We start from the raw sequence: 21,634 nt of genomic DNA on the forward strand, positions 1-21,634 counted from the left end.
ATGATGTGAATTGCTGTTTACTCACTAAGTCGCGTCCAACTCTTTGTGACCCCAAGGACTGCAGCACACCAGGCTCCTCTGTCCTTCACTGTTTCCCAGAGTTTGCTCAAATTCATTGAACCAGTGATGCTATCTAACCATCTTGTCTCATGATGTGAATAAAAACAAACAAATGTGGATGAGGACAGTGGTTAAGGGAACCGCCCAGAATGGCTAAAATTAATTTGCCTGGGAAGTGGTGAATAAGGAAAGGCCAAACCGAAGTTGTAAAAGCCTTTATTTGCCACCAAATCTTTGTTAAAATATTTATAATATCAGATAGAGTGTGTTTATACATAGTCAGGTTATATGTGAGTATGTATCAACCAACTGCTGCTTTATTTTGATTCTGTGAACGGTAATTGCTAACTAAATCTAAAATGGGAGATTTATACAATTACTGGTATCTTTATATGTACAAATAAATCACTTGGGGAATTAAGATATTCAAAGATGTTTTCTGACCATTTTTTAAATATAATATCTCTTAGGAACACTAAGACGTAAAAAAGGAAAATTAATTTTCTATTGTTATGGGAGGATGTCCCTTTAAATAGAGACACTAAACTGCTAGGTAATCACTAGTAAATAAAAACTTGAAAGATTGTAAGCAAATTCCATGATATCACCAATTAGAATTTTACCCAGAAAAACAAAGATAGCTTCACTGTAAGTAATTCATACAATGCAATATTTCCTTTGTTGGAAAAAAAAATTTGCTGATGTTAATAACCATTCCTAATAAGACTGAGAATAGTAAAATAATTTTTGTATATTAATAGACATATTAAAACTTCAGCTAACATTTAAACTATAAAAATGCTACAAGCAAAGGACAAGAACTAAGCTAGGATGACCATTATTACCTTTCATAATAAAAATAGCTTTGTAGGTTTTATTATGGAAATAAGATATGAAAGAAAAATGAATATATATTGGAAAAAAAGAGATAAAACTATGTTTATTTGCATATAACTTAATTTTTCCTAGGAAGTCCAAAGGTACATACTTAAGTAGCCAGAAGAGAAACAACAACAAAATGAAAATTCAGAAACATTTTCATGTTTCTGCAATGCTTATGTTAAAAGTTTTATTTAAAAAGACATAAAGGCTAACAATTTAGAAATAAACTTAGCAATATATATATAGCTCTTTTAAATAATTTTTGCATTTTCTAAAAACACTTTTAAATTAAAAAATTTTTCAAGTATAATTGATTTACAATGTTTTGTTGTGTTTCAGGTGTACAGCAAAGTGATTTAGTTATACATATATATATATTCTTTTTCAGATTTTTTTCTCTTATCGTTTTTTGTAAAATATTGAGTATAATTCTCTGTGCTATATAATAGGTCCTTGTTGGTTATATATTTTATATAGTAATGGGTATATGTTAGTCCTAAACTCCTAATTTATCCCTCCCTTTCATATTTGGTGACCGTATATCTGTTTTCTATGTTTGTGAGTCTATTTCTGTTTTTTGTATAAGTTCATTTGTATCTTTTTTTTTTTTAATTCCACATGTAAGTGATGTCATATGGTGTTTGTCTTTGTCTGGCATACTTCAGTCAGTATGGTAATCTCCAGGTGCATCTATGTTGCTGAAAATGGCATTATTTCATTCTTTTTTATAGCTGAGTAATATTCCACTGTATACGTATATTACATCTTCCTTCCTTCCATTCATCTGTTAATGAATACTTAGATTCCTTCCATGTCTAGGCTATTATAAGCAGTGCTTCAGTGAACATTGGGATGTGTGTATCTTTTCTATTTTTAATTTATATTGGACTATAGTTAATTTGCAACATTGTATTAATTTCAGATATATAGCAAAGAGATTCAGTCATATATATATATGTATATATATATATGTACATATATATTCTTTTTACAAATTCTTTTCCCATTTAGGTTATTATAGAATATTGAGCAAAGTTCCCTGTGCTATGCAATAGGTCTTTTAAATATAATAGTGTGTGTATGTCAGTCCCAAACTCTAAATTTATCCCTTTTCCCAACCTTTCCCCTTTGGTAACCTTAAATTTGTTTACTGAGTCTGTAAGTCTGTTTCTCATTGTAAGCAAGTTTGTTTGTATCATTTTTTTTTCTTGTGATTCTGCATATAAGTGATACCGTATGGTATGTCTTTCTCTGATTTGCTTCACTTAGCATGATAATCTCTGAATCCATCCATGTTGTTGCAAATGGCATTATTTCATTGTTTTTGATGGATGAGTAATATTCCATTATATATATGTATGACATCTTTATCCACTCCTCTGTCAATGTACATTTAGTTTGTTTCCATGTCTTGGCTACTGTAAACATGCTGCAATGAACAATGGTGTATATTTTTCCTTTCAAACAATGGTTTTCTCTGGATTATGCCCAGGAGTGGGATTGATGGATCATGTGGTAGCTCTGTTTTTAAATTTTTAAGGAACCTCCATAATGTTCTCCTTAGGGGCTATACCAATGAAAATTCCCACCAATAGTGTAGGAGGGTTCCCTGCTTCCACACCCTCTCCAGCATTTATTGTTTGTAAACTTTGATGATGGCTATTCTAACTATTGTGAGGTGATATCTCATTGTAATTTCGACTTGTATTTCTGTAATAATTAGAGATATTAAGCATCTTTTCATGTGTCTTTTGGTCATCTTTGGTCTTCTCTGGAAGTTTAAAACTAATTTATATGTTTAATTTCAGTCAAAATGTCAGTAGTTATTTAGAGATTTGGAAAAGAAAAAAATAAATAAAATGATAAGACTATTAAAGAAAATGCTAAAAGAAAAAATAATATTGAGGGCAGAACTAGTTCTCCCAGATATTAAAACATTTACAAAGCCACCATCAATTAAAATATTATGTAACTGGCATAAGAAGAATTAAACTAGTAGAATTCAATTCTACACAGAATTAGATGCTATTATATATCAAATTGACTAAAGTAAAACCGCAAAATTGGTTAGCTGTTTTGGAACAGCAATTTTCATTCACAGTTTACCAAGACAATTTCAGATAATTAACAAACTAAACATATCTCAATATACAAGAAATAGAAACTAGTATAAAAGTAAAAGAACATATTTGCCTGGTTGAATGGCATCACTGACTCAATGGTCATGAGCTTGAGCAAGCTCTGGGAGTTGGTGATGGACAGGGAAGCCTGATGTGCTTTAGTCCATGGGGTTGCAAAGAGTCAGACACGACTGAGTGACTGAACTGAGCTGAACATATTTGCCTATCAAATTAACAAGGAAATGTAATTCAATACACAAGTGGTAGTTAGGATAAATGAAACAGGCACAAATTTCTAGAAGTAATGTTAATTCATTTTATATACATTTTACAATGTATATAAAACCTTAAAATTGCAGGTTAACATGTAACTTCTGATGATTTAACAAAATATTCCACTTCAGAAGTAAACTTTATGTGGTATAGTATTATTTTTATACAATAGAATTATCTGTAATATAATCTAACAGTGTGTACTATATGCTTTCCAATAAGCTAAAAATTGTAGAAAATAAACTGAGATTATATATGTGATGGAATCCTTGGCTTTTTAAAAGATTTCATAACATTTATGCATGTGTGTACATTTTTTTAACAATAACTATATGTTACTTTTAAAATCAGGGAAATTTTTACTAAAACCATAGGAAAGTTAAAATGCAATAGAAATAAACTTTGAATTTATAGAGGGGGAAGGGTGGCTGAAGAAATACCCATTGAAGCCAAAAATAATATAATAGGTCATTTAAAAAACAGCAAAAATAATTTTTTCATTCTACGGATATAAAAAAGTAGAAGATAATTAAATAACTAAAAAAATTAATATATATAACATAAGGTTTAATGTATGTGAAACACTAACCTTTTAAAATAGCAGTGAGAAATGTAGAAAGTGTCCCAACTAATTAATATGTAAAGGCCATAAACAGATAATTCACAGAGGGAAAATACAAGGAGCAAAATAAGCATATGAATATTTTCCACCTGGTTGATAATCAAACGAAAGCAAATTACAACAGCAAGAAAGTATCACTTTTCATATTTTTTAAATAAGCAAAAAATTATAAAACCCAATGTTGGCAAGAGTGTTGTTGTTCAGTCTCTAAGTCCTGTCTGACTCTTTGCAACCCCAGGGACTACAACAGGCCAGGCTTCCCTGTCCTCCACTATCTCCCAGAGTTTGCTCAAACTTATGTCCATTGATTGAGTGATGCCAGCCAACCATCTCATCCTCTGTCATCCCCTTCTCCTCCTGTTCTCAATCTTTCCCAGCATCAGGGTCTTTTAAAATGAGTTAACTTTTAGCATCAGGTGGCCAAAGTATTGGAGCTTTAGTTTCACCATCAATCCTTCCAATGAATATTCAGGGTTGATTTCCTTTAGGATTGACTGGTTTGATCTCTTTGTTGTCCAAGGGACTCTCATGTGGCTATATATTTCTGTTGAAATATAACCAGAACAATCTTTCACTAGCAACTTGGAAACCACATTAGAGACTTAAAAATCTGTCCTTTCTGACTCAATAATTCCACTTATGGGAATCCTTAAGTTATTGTGAAATTTTATGAGTATATATTCCTTATTGTGTTATATATAAACAGTGAAAAAATAGAGAAGGTGATGAATAATTAAGTCAAAATTAGTTCTCTTTTTACTTGCTGGAATATTAATCATTAAGGTGTCCAAGAAGTAAATAAAAATACACACCTACACACACATTCATTTTTTCACTTACATATATACATATACTTATACAGACATACATGTAAATATAGGTACATATGTATGATTATGTTAAGTGTCAACATTAAGGTTTAAATAGAATAGTAGTTTATACTCACAATTATACATGTTTATGTGAAAAAAGACTAGGAGGAAATAAGTTTGAAAATATAATTTCCTCAGTACACAAAATTGGAGGAATCTTCTAATTTTTTCCCCCAAATTTTGTAATCATGCTGTATTCCAATTTTTAGATAAATTTAATAAAGGATGGAAGGAAGGGAGAAAGAAAGAAAAGAAAAAAAGAAAGGAAGAGTGAAAGAAAGAAAGAAGGAATGAAGCAAAGAATGCAGGAAGAAACAAAGAAAGAGGAAAGAATATAAGAATAATTTACTCTGTTAAAAGTCACTTTTTTCAGATTAAGTGAATTTAAGATGCCACACTAACGGCAAGGAAGATAGTCTGTTAGTTTACTGTACTGTATAAAGAAATATGAAGATTACTCCTTTTATTTTCTCATGAAAAAGTTTGATTTCCATGTATTTTCCCCCCTCTTATTTCTAATTGAGTTTCCTTTGTGACTTTCTTTCAGAACTCAAAGGTTAAAAATATACAGGTATCAGGGATATGAAAGCACTATTTGAAATACAATAGGTGATTTGGCTATTTCATACCATTCTGTTTCCTTAAGCTTCTGGCCCTCTCTGCATCGTAAGTCTAACTGTCTGCCTCAGGTTTTCATTTCCAGACATATCTTCCCACATGAGTTAAGTTTTTGAGATAGTTGCCCAAATCTGTGGTCCTTGAGCCTATGTGAATTAGTACCAAAACTTGTTTATCGTTTTGAGGTAAAATAAGATTATATACTCACAGTTTAATATAAGGCTTTTCACTTGCCACTAACACTCAGTTTCCTAACACATCAAAATTACAGCCTTTCTTATACACAGGGGTACAATCTAAGACCATGACTGAAAATTGTCTTGTGATTCTCACAGGAGTGGAGTAGATTTTGTGATATTTGAAGAGAAATATGTCACACACAAAGATAACATTTTAAAACCTTGAGAAACTTTCAAAAAGCAATTTGAAACACATACTAATACATTTCAAAAGATTAATATTATTTGTTCAAAGAGCACTTAGGGTGATTCTTAGTGATATATATGCTTTAGCTATCTATATAGATATAGTTTTAGATATAGTAACAGACATGTATCACGCCATCTATTTGTACTTGTTTGTTTACGACTTTGGACCAGTTACTTAAAATCCATGTCTCAGCTTTCTCATTTGAAAGTTGTGAATAATAATAGTATCTATCTGTATTATATTAAGGACATTTAATGAGATAATACACATTAAGTGCTTAGAAGAGTTTCTTGCAAATAAAAAGGCTATGTCAGTGTTAGTTGTTATTATGATTATTATTATTTTTGATTGCCAAGCTATATTAAATTTTTAACTAAACTGTACATTTTGGAGGTTTGTTGCATAGTGATATAATGCTGTCATTGAAATAGAATAATACTTTTCAGTGAAAATAATGTTGTTGTTGTTCAGTTGCTAAGTAATGTTTAACTCTTTGTGACCCCATGGACAAGTTTCCCTGCCCTTCAGTATCTCCTTGAGTTTGCTCAAGTGCATGTCCATTGTGTCGATGATGCCATCCAGCCATCTCATCCTCTCTCACACCCTTCTCCTCCTGCTTTCAATCTTTCCCAGTATCAGGGTCTTTTCCAATGAGTTGGCTCTTTGCATCATGTGGTCAAGGTTTTGGAGCTTCAACTTCAGCATCAGTCCTTCCAATGAATATTCTGGGTTGATTTCCTTTAGGATTAACCAATTTGATCTCCTTGCTATCCAAGGGACTCTGAAGAATCTTCCCCAGCACCACAATTCCAAAGCATCAATTCTTCAGCACTCAGTCTTTTTTTTTTAATTACCTTTTTATTACTTTTAAAATTATTTATATTTATTGGAGGATAATTATTTTATAATATTGTGATGTTTTTTGCCATACATCAACATGAATCAGCCACAGGTATACATCTGAACCCTGTTCCCACCTCCCTCCTCACCTTATCCCTCTGGGTTGTCCCAGAGCACTGGCTTTGGGTGCCCTGCTTCATGCATGGAACTTGCACTGGTCATCTATTTTACGTATGGTAATATACACATGTACCCCAATGTTCATTGCAGCACTGCTTATATAGCTAGGATATGGGTGCAACTAGGTGTCCATCAGCAGATGAATGAATAAGGAAGTTGTGGTACATATACGTAATGGAGTTTACTCAGCTCTAAAAAGGAACACATTTCAATCAGTTCTAATGAGGTGGATGAACCTGGAGTCTATATTACAGAGTGAGGTAAGTCAGAGAGAGAAAGACAAATACTGTATATTAACATATATATATGAAATTTAGAAAGGCGGTACCAATGAGTCTACATGCAGGGCAGCAAAGGAAACACAGATGTAAAGAACAGACTTTTGGACTCAGTGGGAGAAGATGAGAGTGGGATGATTTGAGAGAATGGTACTGAAACATGTACTCAGCCTTCTTTATGGCCCAACTCTCACATCTGTACATGACTACAGGAAAAACCATAACTTAAACTATACAGATCTTTGTTGGCAAAGTGATGTCTTTGCTTTTTAATATACTATCTAGGTTTGTCACAGCTTTCCTGCCAAGGAATAAGGATCTTAATTTCATGGCTACAGTCACCATCCACAGTGATTTTGGAGCCCAAGAAAATAAAATCTTACATTTAATAAAAATTATGTATTGTATCATTATATTCTCATCACTAGATATTACATAAAAAGTAAGTCTGTTTTCCTGGTTATAGAATCACAAATTCTAATTTCAACCCTTCCCAGATATACACAGTTGTGACTTTTTAACCTAAATTTACTATTTAATTAATCTTTTAAATATAATTTTACAAAGATAGCATCCAAAGTAATTTTGCAGGCAGTGGGTAAAGATACTTATATATGTAAAGACACATATACTTGAAATCAGAATATCCATTTGTCTTACTGAAAGTGAAAAAAGTGAAGTCGCTCAGTCATGTCCGACTCTTTGCAACCCCATGGACTGTAGCCTACCAGGCTCCTCAGCCCATGGGATTTTCCAGGCAAGAATACTGGAGTGGGTTGCCATTTCCTTCTCCAGGAGATCTTCCTGACCCAGGGATTGAACCCAGGTCTCCCACATTGTAGGCAGACGCTTTACTGTCTGAGCCACCAGGGAAGTCCAGGTGTCTTACTGGACTCAAGTAAGTCTTACTGAAGTCAAATCATTTGATAATTTCATTTACTTAGATCTCTGATACCATGCTTGATACATGTACAGGGATTGAAAGTGCCAGTTGTGAAAATGAAATTATTGAAGAGTATTTTAGAGAGAATTGATGGAGTTCAGACTTACATATTATGTGGCAAGTAATTAACCTAACATGTACAGAGAATGTCATTTCAGATAATATAGGGAATTTTTCAACCATTCTTAAGATATTTTTAAGGTGAATTATGTGAGGTATAATACTTGATAGAGTTTCTGAGAAATACTTGAGGTCTATTTCTATAGTGTTACCCTAGAAGCACTGGGAGAATGTGATTAAGAGGCCTAATATTCACCCTCTAAGTAAAAGACACAGAAGTTACCAGTCACAAGTGGGCTGTGGGATACAAGTTTTATTAACAAATGGGTTCCTAGTACTGTTTCCTCAATTACAGACGTAAGTTATCTTCAGCCATACTATCTTGGACTATAGCTTTGATCTGAAGCCAAATAGCAGTACCTAATTTCAAGTTCAGTTTCAGATCTTGGGATCTCCTGGAGAAGAAAATCTGAGTCTATCAAGTACACCCTGAATGGTAACCTGGACAGCTGCAAAGTCCACAGTCTCCCTGGCACACATTTCCAGGCAAGTCATAAAGGCATTATGCTGGAGGATTTGGTGGGAAATGAGAGAGTTGATATATGTACATCTGTAACCATAATTAGGGGAATGGGCCAATGATTGAGAGTAACTGTATGAGTGTAGGCCAATCTAAGGGATCAAGATATTTGAGCATACATAAGCATGGAAGTCGGTAAAGGGGCTTCCCTGGTGACGCAGTTGGCAAAGAATCTGCCTGCAGTGAGGACCCTGCTTATAATGCAGGGGACCCAGGTTCGATCCCTCGATTGGGAAGAACCCCTAGAGAAGGAAGTGGCAACGCACTCCAGTATTCTTGCCTGGAAAATCCCATTGACAGAGGAGCTTGGTGGGCTACTTATGCTACTCATAGGGTCACAGGAGTCAAACATGACTTAGTAGCTAAACCACCACCACCAAGCATGGACTTTACACTATGACCCATACATAACCCTAGGACTAGCACCTTTGCAGAGGAACAAGAGATCAGAAATGTTCACTTAAATGATCCTCTATTATGGAAAAGAAGTAGATATCTGAGAAGATGGTGCATGCAGATTGTCTCTAAGATAGTGCCTCTCAAAATACAATACATACATGGCTCTCTTGGAGATTTCATTTAAATGTGTATTCTGATTTAGCAGGGCTCATGTGGGGCCTGAGATTCTGCCTGGGTAATGCTGATATTTTTGGTTTTGGACCACTCTTTGTATTGCATGGCTCTAAGAGAAATGTTTTAGCCTCTTTTGATCCCTCTTTTCAATTTCTTTCAGAAAAGGAAGATATTAGTTATCAAAAGAGATACATAGCATATTCTTATATGTGTATGTCTTTTTAGCTATATACTTTAACTCATTCAGACTCCATTTGCTCATCTTTAAAACAAGTGATCGTTCTTATCTTGTATTGTAGAGTAGGTGAGAGATAATGTATATGTAAAATACCTAGAACAGATCCTGGTCCTTTGTAAGTGACACCCACCCACCAGTAGTTACCAGAGTACTTATTACATAAAAGGAAATGAGAGAGTTCAACTAAAATAAGCTGTGACTGATCATTTGAACCCACACTCAAAAAATAACTCAAAAATAAAAGGAGACTCTCAGGATGAAGGGTATACATAGAAAAGTATCAGGGCTTACGGAAATAAAGTGAACACAATCTTGGGCTGCATTGATAGATGTTAAATATTTATGTTAAGGAAGATGCTAGAGAGATATGTCTAGAATTTCCAAGGAGATATTGAAAACTCAAAAGAAACTTATCCATTGGTTGATAAATTGTATTTGGAGATACAACTGGCCAACTCCAAGTTTATTATTTTTAGTGTGGTTTGTTGACAGAGCATGCTCAGAGGAGGGCAGCATTAGTGAGAATTTATCCAAAAGGCATTTCATGAGAAATGTTTCAAAAAAATTGATGTGTATTATCCCAGAAATAAGAAAGTTAGAGAATTGGTGGGTGGAATAGATCAGAGAACTCTATCAAATAGATAAAGGAATAGTCTTACTCCTGGTGGCAAAACAGAAACTGACAGAAATTATAGGTTGGTAGATTTATGCCAACTCTATTAAACAGATAAAGGAATAGTCATGCTCCTGGTGGCAAAACGGAAACTGACAGAAATTATAGGTTGGTAGATTTATGCTTAATATAACAAAGCTATTTCTCATTGCTCATGTTTCCCAAAAAAGGACCAGTTTCCTTTCAATGTAAATCTTTATTGTAGAATGTGTAAGCAAATGCTTTGTGACCTCAGTTTAAGGATGTTTTAGACCAGGCTTATGGTAACACTAGCGAGTTGGGCTAGGCCTTTCAAATCTAAATTCTAACTCTAAAGTCTCGTATTTTAATACAGAAGATATTAGTCCAGAAATAGTCAAGAATTACTCCCTAATTGTTTTGACAGGCATCAACAGAAATTATTGTTTTCTTGAATGTCTTTAAGAGTTTTATAGTAATAAGAAGACCCAATAATCTGTAGTATTTTTTAAGTTTTTTGACATACTTGTTTGCACATTATCTCATTTAAAGTAGCTTTTAAAATTCATTAATTTTAGTTTTTATTTAAAAATTTTAAATTAATTTACCTCTTTTGATTTACCTATTTACAACTTTCCCAAAGTATGAGGTGAAAATATACAATGTTCACATTTTAAGCATTGAGTTTTGAATCTTGCCAACATTTTGTGAGAATAGTGGAAGCTCTTTAATTCTTTTAAGGATGGCTTTTGTTGACTTATTGAGAGAATCATTTTAAGTGAAAAATATTTAAAATGATACATATATATCTGAATTTTATATCTATCTATGTCAGTCAATACATATTTATTCACTAATATTTTGGGTTCATTAATTTGATTCACATGCAAACCATCTTCCCTGCATCAATCACATTCATATGATATGCAGTTTGGTTAATTTCATAGTGAAACAAAATTCAAGGAAATTATGAAGTGATGTGAATAAAAAATGCTCTGTGCTCCTCTCCGCCTCTTCCCCAACCATTGCTGTACGTCCGTGAGGAATGCTTTCAGCTAGCTGCAAGTATCTTTCTGTGGCTTATGTAAGTCCCTTCCTTCCTTCCTTCCCTCTTTCCAACTTTCTGTCTTTCCTTCTTATCTTTCTTCATCCTCTGTTTCACTAAACAAGAAATCTGGCCTTAACTGACATACACCATTAGGGTAGTCGCATTCTCTCTGAACTTCTAGTGGCCTTTTCCTTATAGTCACAAATGACTGCTGCAGGTTCAAATATTAGGATCATATTCTAATGACACCTGCTTTGTTTATGAGGAAAGCAGAACTTTCCTACTTGTCACCAATTAATGAATATTTATATCTCATTGGTCAGAACTGTACCAGATAACCACATAAATTTGCTACTATTTTAGCAGATTCCACCCTATAGTTAATTCTCACAATGGAGAAGGGTCTGGAAATGTATGTTGGGTCACTAAAGCAACAGTATCTTTCCATTCTCTCTTTCACAGACTTGCCTTTATTTAATCATTCTGAACGTTTTGACCTAATTTTCATAGACAAAACTCCTCCTTTTTATACTCGTATTTTATTAATATTTATAAAAATTGAATTACATAATTACAATGTTATTTAAGCCTTTCAAATTAGTATTTTGAGGATAAATACAATTGATTTTTGACAAGCATATAGCTCATTGCTGAGACCAGAAGTACATGGATGTATTCCAGAATCACTAAGAGCTGGGAGACTAGAGTATTTCCAGGATATCAGTTAAATATATTTTAGAAGGAAATTTTCAGGTAATCCAAGAATAAAATTAAATGGTGGCTGATTAAGGAAATGAAAATGATCATTACTAGAGTAGTTTTTTTATCATCATCAACATTACTTATATTTTTTAATGTATAAGTTTTTGTGTAACTGTCTTGATATAATTTCTGAGTCTATAGGGACTATAATGTAAAAAAAGTTTTTAAGATGTGTATGTAAAAATTCATAATTTAAGTGAAATCTTCTAGAGTAATTCTAAATAGATAATCCCATTTAGCCATGACTTCTTTAAAGGGCCAGTCTGTATCTTACTCAATTTTTGCCTCTGATAGTCAGCATATGTTGATATCTAACACACAAAAAGTTCTCACTAGAAGTTGTATTGGATGATGATGGTGATGATGTTAGAATATTATACTGAGTGATATGGTACCAACTTATTAAGAATCTAAAAGACTTTACTCTTATCAATTTCATGTTTATAATACTCTATGCATTTATGTGAAACAGTTATTCTTATTTGTCAGATGAAATGTCTGCCTTGGTGGTTTAACATTCTAGGATTTAGTATTGCTTACTAAGTTAAAATAAATGCCAAAAATGTACCCACTTCCTGTATAATAAAAATTTCCTACAGATTACTAAAATATTAGATTGTTTAACTAATTGCAAGAAGGCCTACTGTCATCAAAGACAGCAAGAACATTCTAATAATCCAATATATAATAGTAAATAACTATAAATGGGAAAAATATTGGGTGGGTTTTCTGTTAGAAACCAGAAAGCGTGTGTCATTTCCTTTTACAAATCAAAGAGCTTCCTATTTCCTTTTATGTTAACAGCTGATGTTGATGCTACTTTTATTTTATTGTTATCATACTCTTTATAGTTTGAGGCAATAATTCTCTCAGTTTAAGTGAAATAGTTTGATCATCATTTTTTCTGCTTTATATATATTCATGAGATATGATTAATTTGTTTTAAAAATTAAGCATTTTATTTTTTTATGTAGCTTGAAGGGAGTTTTTGTTTTAAACAGTCTAAATTCAGGGCAGATCACATACATAACATTAAAACTTTTGTTCCTGTTCCTTATGGTATTGCTGTACAGATATTTTTAAGGGTGTCAAAATTAGCCATTCTGTAGTAGTTTTCTTACTTTGTATTAACAGAATTTATAATTAGTCTAATGGTAAAAATGTATATGTCTAATAAACATCAGTAATAATTATCAATGTTCCAAATGTACTATAAGATTTTTTAATTCTAGTTCTTCCAGAAAGCTTTGTTAGGTTTTTCAAACCATAAAGCTTTACATAGCTGGCAATAATAGAACTATTCGGTGATTATCCATACGCTGTATCATTTAACTTAGTGCTTAAATGCTAATTGTTCCGGTCAACAGCACAAGCAATCAATTGTATATCACACCTAACTTGGAATATAATTTTGCCTAAGATCATCACTTTTCTAGACATCTTAATACCTGAAAAGTCATATTTAAATAAGAATTTTGACAAACGAGAATAAGTTTTAGAATTCGGATATTTTCTAATAAATATTCCTAAAGTTTATTGGTAGTGATATGGTTAAATGGTTAAAATTATGAAAGACCATTATTCATGGATAAAAGTTTTCATAAGATACAAATACCATAAGCATAATGACAAGTTATTGTTGTTGTTTAGTCTCTAAGTCATGTCTGACTCTTTGTGACCCATGGCCCGCCAGGCTCCTCTCTCCATGGGATTTCCCAGACAAGGATACTGGAGTGGGTTGCCATTTCCTTCTCCAGGGGATCTTCTTGACCCAGGTCTGAATCCATGCTTCCTTCATTGGTAGATGTATTCTTTACAGTAGAGCCCCCAGGGAAGCCTGAATGACAATTGACTTTAAAAATAAAAACATGAAACTCAAATATGTCTTTCTCTATTTCCTCTTAATTCCTTGAATTCTACCAATTAAAAAAGCAAATAATTTTATCTCAGTTTCTCTTTTCACATTCTGACTTTTTGTTTTGCTTAATACTGATTGGATAATTTTCACCAACTTTACCAGAGAACTACTTGGTGAAATGCCTGGTGCAGAGCCAGAAGAGTCTCTATTGTATCATCTGCCAAGAATGTAGAAGAGAAAACTGACAGTCGAGAGACACTGCATGAAGTATTTCTGTGATTTCTAGGTCCGATGCATCAGAATTATCTGGAGTCCTTATACATATATATACCAAAAAACCTATCCCATCCCCCAAGGATTTCATTTAGTACTGCTAATGTGTACCTGGACATTTACATTTCTTTGTACATGAGTAATTTAATTTTAAGCACATTAAAGTTTTGAAAAGCATGCACATGTTAATTCTCCATTTTCTCTGGATTCTTTATGATACTAAATACTAAGAAAGCAACACTAGATTTGTTCCTATTTAAATACTCTCACTTAGTTTAATACTTTGATATGACTTTGAAGGACATTTCAGAGTACTGTACAAAGCAACTATTGAGGATTTTATATATTACATTGCTCAATGGTCTTTGCAAACAAATGCATACAAAATTACTTTCAGAATTTTTTTTTTTTTTTTTTTTTTGATTGAGCTAGGTCTTTGTTGCTGTGCACAGGCTTTCTCTAGCTGTGGTAAGCTAGGGCTGTACTCTATTTGCAGTGTGTGGGTTTCTCATTGTGGTGGTTTCTTTTGTTGTGGAGCATGGGCTCTAGGGTGCATGGGCTTAAGTAGTTATGGTGCACCGTGGCATGTAGAATCTTCCCAGACCAGGGATGGGACCCATGTCCCTTGCCTTGACAGGTGGATTCTTACTGACTATACCACCAGGGAAGTCCCTTAAAGAACTATAGACACGAATAAATTTCCCTGAAAAGATGAATGATTATCATCTAATAAGAGCTATGCAATCACTATCTTTATATCTTTTTACTTTGACTCTACAGAACTGTTAGGCAGCCTCTAAGATGGTCTCCTGTCACCCCTGCCTCTCAATATTCATTCCCTTTTTTCATACTCTTCCCTTCAGTGTGGCTGGGCTAACTGACTTGCCTGTAACTAATAGGATAGAGCTTGAGTAATGGAATGTCATTTCTGATATTCGGTTATAAAAATACTGCGGCTTTCATCTTGGGTGTTTTCTCTCAATTGTACTGAGGAAAGTCAACAGCCATGTTGTAATCTGCCCTCTTGAGAGGGCTATATGGCAGAGAATTGAGGGTGACCACTAGACAACAATTTAGTGAGGCACTGAAATCCTAAAGTCCTTAGTTCAACAGCTTGAAAAGAACTAAATCTTGCCAACAGTATGTGAGTGGACTTGGAAGTAGAACTAACCCTAGTAATGTGTCAGATAAATCGAAGATCTTGAACAATACGTTGGCTGAAGTCTCCTGAGAGACTTAGAGCCTGAAGCCCCCAGCCTGCCATGCTCTGATTTTTGACCCACAGAAAGTATGAGACAATATATGTTTGATGTTTCAAGTTGCTGAGTTTGAGAGTACAAGTAATTTGTTTTACAGTAGTAGAAGACAGTATATAAGCTAAGAGCTTCATTAATCACTTCATCCCAGATTCTGGTCTCATTTCTTTGCTTTCTATGTGACCTCTGACCTTTTCTTTTTCTTAGATATTTGAATTATCCTAGGTAAAATTTTATTTTAAACCACTGAGTCCTTTTTAAAAAATAAGAGTATTATTAAGAGTAAAAACTTTTGCACAAATAACTCATAATTCTTTGTGCCTAGCAAGTACAGTGCTCATCCACATAATTTCTATCACTCAGTCTAAATAATAATTTCAAACTCATTTATTTCTATTGGAGAATCCATCATATTTTTTTCAGTAGAATCGGCTTTCTAGTGCTTAAACCAAAATCATCATACTAGCACTAGATTAGATTCTATAACATTCTGGAAATGAGCATTTTTGTTTCATGGATGAGTAATCTTATGTCTAAAAAATAAGTTGAAGTGACTTACTCAAGATGAAACTACTGTTTGAACTGAGATCTGATGACTCAGTTCAAGTCATAAATGCTTCTTTTATTACTTGACCATAGTGCTAAATTGTAAAAGGAGATGCTCAGAAGACTTTTGAGAGATGAGAGACATCTTGCCTGAAGCTTTAACCTTGTCATGTATAGCTTCCAAAATGGGTAGCCCATTTGTACTAATATTTCAAAGCTGTTCTCAGATTTTCCATGATTCTTATATCATATTACCTATGAATAATGTCTCACTGCTTAACAACTTTTATCTAAATCTTCAGTGTCTGCCTTTTCTGTAATGGCATCTGTTAAACTATTATGCTATGGGTCTTCAAAGCAAAACATTAATTGTGTTAATTCATAGCATAAATAGAATTGTGTTTGGATCAATTGTATAGAAAATACTTTGGGTTTGTTTTTGGATGAACAAAACCAAAGAAAGATTGAGTAGTGTGTGTGCTAAGTTGCTTTAGTCATGTCCAACTCTTTGCAACCCTATGGACTGTAGTCCACCAGACTTCTCTGTCCATGGGATTCTCCAGGCAAGAATACTGGAGTGGGTTTCCATGCCCTCCTTGAGGGTATCTTCCTGACCCAGAGATTGAACCGGTGTCTCTTATGTCTCCTGCATTGGCACATGGGTTCTTTACCAATATCGCCACCTGAGGAGACAGAAGAAAAGTTGAGACATAGTCATTATTCTGGTAGAAAACTCATTGAATGAAGAGGCCCATTTGTAGGCATTGACTTCCTGTAAGACTCTGAGAAAGCTATTTTGTTTGCTATGAATGAAATTCTAATGATATGATTTGTAAAAGTGTGTATTAAAAAGTATTAACTGATTCCCAGCACTCAGTAGTAGATTTCATATTTATATCAGTGATCTTTTTACAAAGATAGAAGTAGAATTTGTTTTGGCCTGAAATAAGTTAATTTCCTTCACCTTCTTGTTCATTTCACAAGCATTGCCCACTTCTCTTATTAGTTTTATGTAAGTGCATGGAAGTTTCTATAATATCTCTCTGATTGTACTTGATGGTAGACTTATTACACAAATAAATGCCAGGGAGTCAGGGATTTGCTTCACCATCACCATGCACCATTGCAGGTATTATACTCATTTCTTGTTTAAATAAACTTCCCCTGAACCCCCAGGCATAAATTAAATCAAAGTAGTTTTAGAGCTCAAGGACAGAATAAGTCACTGCAGGAAAGTGGGACAAAGGAAATCAGACACGCCAGATGGAAAGTTCAGACTGGCCAGTATCTTTAAAATGTCAGCGCTGTATAAAAAGGCTTTGTGAGCCATCAATCAACTGTGGCTGTAGAAAAAGGCAGGTGGCTATAGAAATTAGTCTTTTTTTCACTAAGCCTTAGAAAATTATTTTCAAGGTAGGCTGAATTTGAAGATACTTATGCACATATAGCTAAAGAACTGAAGAAAAGAGAAATGGAGGAGGAAATTCTAGTAAGATCTTATCGAAAAGTAACTCCTTGTTTTTATAAATATTAGTGTCTGGAGTTTACCAAAATCCCCTGTACTTATTTTATTCCTGTGTTGAGATTTGACCTATTTGATAAGACAGGCAAGATTTTAGCCTGATTTTCTTATATTTTCATTTATTTGTTTGAGTGAAAACTCAACAAACAATATGTTTCTGGTTTGATTGTGATAACCACTTCATAATCCTATGGCAGTATCCACTAGTTTCAAAATAAAAATGTAAACTGAAGCCTCTGGTTTTCAAGAAAAGAGGAGTTTCAAAGAGAAATGTCTACAACAACCTTAATGATATACTAAAGCTCTTCCGAAAACACATATAGTAAACAGATTTTCATAGCGTGGAGGCATCTTTTTAGTTCACACTTACTCCAAAAAAAAAAAATCTGCTTAAACTTATCACTATTCCTGTCTGAGTTCACACTATTACATACACGCATTGATATTAATATTAGAATTTATACAACACTGTGTATGCACCAGGCACTTGTGCTAAGTCATGAGCATTTATTTATTTTAATTATTAAAACATTGCTTTGAGGCAGGTACTTATATTATTCCTATTAGGAAATGGATAGTAAACAACCTGTATAAGAATCTTTCTACACTGCATCCTTGTCCCATGGAGATTTTATTATTGTTGAAATTTTTGTATTATTTGGTGGTTCAGAGCACAAACTACGTGGTCACCTAGTTGTTTCAAATACTGGTTCTACTACTTCCTAGCTGTGAAGACTTAGGTAATTGATCTGTCCCTACATTTGAGTTTCCTTATGTCTAAAGTGAAAATTGTTAAAGGATGATTCTGAGAATTAAATGAGATAGAATTTATAAAACTACCTGGAATAGAACCTAGCACATAGTATAAACTAAAAACATGTCATGTCTTTATTATTTGAATCTTTTTCAAGATTCACAAGCAAGAAATGCATAATTTCAGAAATCATTTGATTAATTATGTTTAACAAGTTAATTATTAGAAGATTAAAAAAGATAAAAACATATGTTTTCTGCCTTCAAATATCAGGTAGAAATAATCACCACATGCAGAATGTATCATAATGTTTGCATTGCAGTATGTAATATGCAAACAAAATAATAGCCTCTTACTAAATTGGGCTAATCAGGGATGATTTTCATCAAGAAGTAGATTTTTAGAGGTTAGTTTTAAGAATAAATTTATGTATTTATATATGGAAATTTATATATTTCCATAATATTTTGCATTGCAGGCAGATTCTTTACCAACTGAGCCACAAGGGAAGTCCAAATTTATATATAAAATATGCTAATTGTCAAAACTTTGAAAAATACAAAAAAGCATTTAGACTAAAGTTAAAGTCACCTATACGATGGCAACTCAGACTTTTTTCACCTATTATATTTTGGCATATTATTTTATGGTCTTTGCACATGTTTATAGCATATTTTAAAATGATACTTGGTCATTTCTTATATAGAGATGTGTTAAAAAAATTTTCCCTACCCAATATTATGTTATGAAGTGTTGCCAGTTTATTAAATGTAGGCCTAATGAGTGAGCTGAAGAAAAGAAAAAGGCATTCCTTGGCTTTGAGGTGGGGACTGAAGAATAAGCAGTAAAGATAAGGGAATAGCAAATGAGTTTTATTCAGTGAAGGATGGAGTAATTTATTTGATTTAAAAACAGCAGGAAATAAAATAGCACATTTGATGGGGAGAGTTAATATCTAGCTCTGCGAAGGATGACACTCTTTGATATGGTGAAGAGAGCAATGGATAGTGTATGAGAAGCCTCAATTCACACTACATTAAACACCATTCAACACTTTAACAATATCAAGTGTGCTACTTAACAGACACTTCACTTTTAACATGTAGCTAGACCCTCCCCTTGATTTGTTTTTTCATGTTTAAAATGAAACGTCTGTACATCCATCCATGTTGCTGCATATGGTATTATTTCATTTGCTTTAATGGCTGAGTAATATTGCATTGTATATATGTGACACATCTTCTTAGTCCATTTCTCTGTCAACGGACATTTAGGTTGCTTCCATGGCTTGGCTATTGTAAACAGTGCTACAATGAACATTGGAGTGTGTGTATCCTTTTGGAGCATGTTTTTCTCCAGATATATGCCAGGAATGAGATTGCAAGGGGATATGGTAGTCCTATTTTTAGTTTTTTAAGGAACCGCCACACTGCCCTCTGGGGCTTCCCTGATAGCTCAGGAATAAAGAATCTGCCTGCAATGCCGGAGACACAGGTTCAATCCTTGGGTTGGGAAGAACCCCTGGAGGAGGTAAAAGGCAACCCACTCTAGTATCCTTGCCTGGAGAATTCTGTGGCCCAAGGAGCCTGGTGGGCTACAGTCCAAAAAGGGTCACAGAGTTGGACAAGACAGTGTGACTCAGCATGCACGGATACTGTCCTCCACAGTGACTGCACCAATTTACCTTCCCATAGAGCTTGTCATGTACTGAGTAAAGTAATACAGAGAATCAGAAAAATCATATGACATCCCTTATTTGTGGAATCTAAAAATATATGATACAAGTAAACTTATTTACAAAATAGAGACAGACTCACAGACTTAGAGAACAAACTAATGGTTGCTGAGGGAAGGGATAGTTAGGGAGTTTGGAACTGACATGTACACACTGCTATATTTAAAATGGATAACCAACAAGGACCTACTGTATAGCACAGGGAATTCCACTCAATGTTATGTGGCAGCCTGGATGGAAGGGGAGTTTGGAGGAGAATGGATAGATGTATGTGTATGGCTGAGTCTGTTTGCTGTCCACCTGAAACTATCATAATATTGCTAAATGGCTATACTCCAATACAAAATAAAAAGTTTAGTAAAATAAAATGAGACATCTGAATGATGGGTCCCAAATCAGTAATACATCCTTCTAAGCCAAATATATTCCAGAACCATTGTGCAGGGCAGAGGAAGGAGATGTCTGTCAAGGTGTCTGCAAAACTGGAAATCCTTGTAAAGAAACACTCAGAATATATGTGGTCAGGGCCACATTTGCATTTTGTTCACCTCTGTGTTTCCCTTACCATCACTAGAAATAGAGCATATGTTTCAGAAACGCTTGAGACAATAAACCACAAGTAAGTTTAGAATGGAAATGACATCCCTACCAAAGCCATTTTTTTGAAAGTAAAAACATGTTTCCTCAGGTGGATTGTGATAGCTGTTAGGTTGGCCCCTGGCAGATAGTTTTACTTTCCCCCTGAAACTAGCAAGAGATTAAATAGATCCATAGGTTGGGTATGTGACTCAGTTCTTTCTAATCGTGTTTTCCCCTTGGCTTGGACGTGGTGACTGTCCATTTGGGAGGATAGAGCACACGCAAGGGCAGTCAGTCAGTGATCCTTGTGGAATTAAACGCTGCAGGAGGGAAAGGACTTGCCCTTCTAGTTAAGTTAGAATATCAGGGACTGGAACTACCCTCCTGCTGAGCAACAGCACTCAAGACATTGGGCATCAGGCAATGAAGAGAAGTGAGTCCCAATAGATAGCAAACGAAAGAGCTGACTGGTCAGATTGCCCAGCTCATTGCCTACATAAAGCTCCCAGGTCACCGTGCAGGAGAGGGGACCCAGGCAGAGGAAGAGGGCCAGCTCTCAGCCTGGAGCAGATGAAGCTGGGCGTTTGGGGGAGCCAAGGTCATGAGAGTTTATATTCCTTTTTATTGTCAACTCACTTCAATTTGGGTTTCAGTCATTTTAAGGAAAAGAGACCTACTATGCTTTCTTATACTTCATTTCCTGTCCATTCCCCTTATTCTCGAGTTGATTTTTAAAGTTAGCCATACCACAGGCATTGCAAGTCACATGCTAAGATCTGACAAGTGAGCCTCCAGTATGGAAGCTGCAAGAACCACAGCCTTTAGAGTGATGTTTGAATTAAATGATTCACATGTGTTTTTAAGTGAGTCCTTTCTGAGAAATCTACTCTTCTGCAGACAGGCTTACAGCAGTCTTCTCTTAGGGCTGGAAATGGACTTTCTAGACATTGACCTTGACAGGATGTTTATTTTCCTGTTATAACAATTGCCAATTGTCCACCAATTTCTCTTCTCACAGGAATAACGAAGGTTAGCTGTGACCTCCCTCTGAGATTTTCTTTTTATTTATATTTTATATCAGTGATGACTTCATTTCTCATAA

The 21,634-nt window shown here is 34.2% G+C and overlaps 1 protein-coding gene across 2 annotated transcripts in view; it reads left to right on the top strand.

Annotated features, from left to right (window-relative positions):
* Window positions 1-21,634, top strand: part of NAALADL2 (N-acetylated alpha-linked acidic dipeptidase like 2) — a 1,599,429-nt gene that overhangs the window by 535,450 nt on the left and 1,042,345 nt on the right. The window contains exon 8 of one of the 2 annotated variants that reach the window (XM_081570964.1): window positions 8,614-8,723. The exons of the other annotated variant lie outside the window; for it this stretch is intronic. The gene's annotated coding sequence lies outside the window, so the exon portion shown is untranslated. The remainder of the gene's footprint in view (window positions 1-8,613; window positions 8,724-21,634) is intronic. 2 annotated transcript variants of the gene reach the window in all.

This window comes from Giraffa tippelskirchi, chromosome 2 (assembly GCF_054371585.1).
Source record: "Giraffa tippelskirchi isolate mGirTip1 chromosome 2, T2T-mGirTip1v1.2.pri, whole genome shotgun sequence".
NCBI lineage: Eukaryota > Metazoa > Chordata > Mammalia > Artiodactyla > Giraffidae > Giraffa > Giraffa tippelskirchi.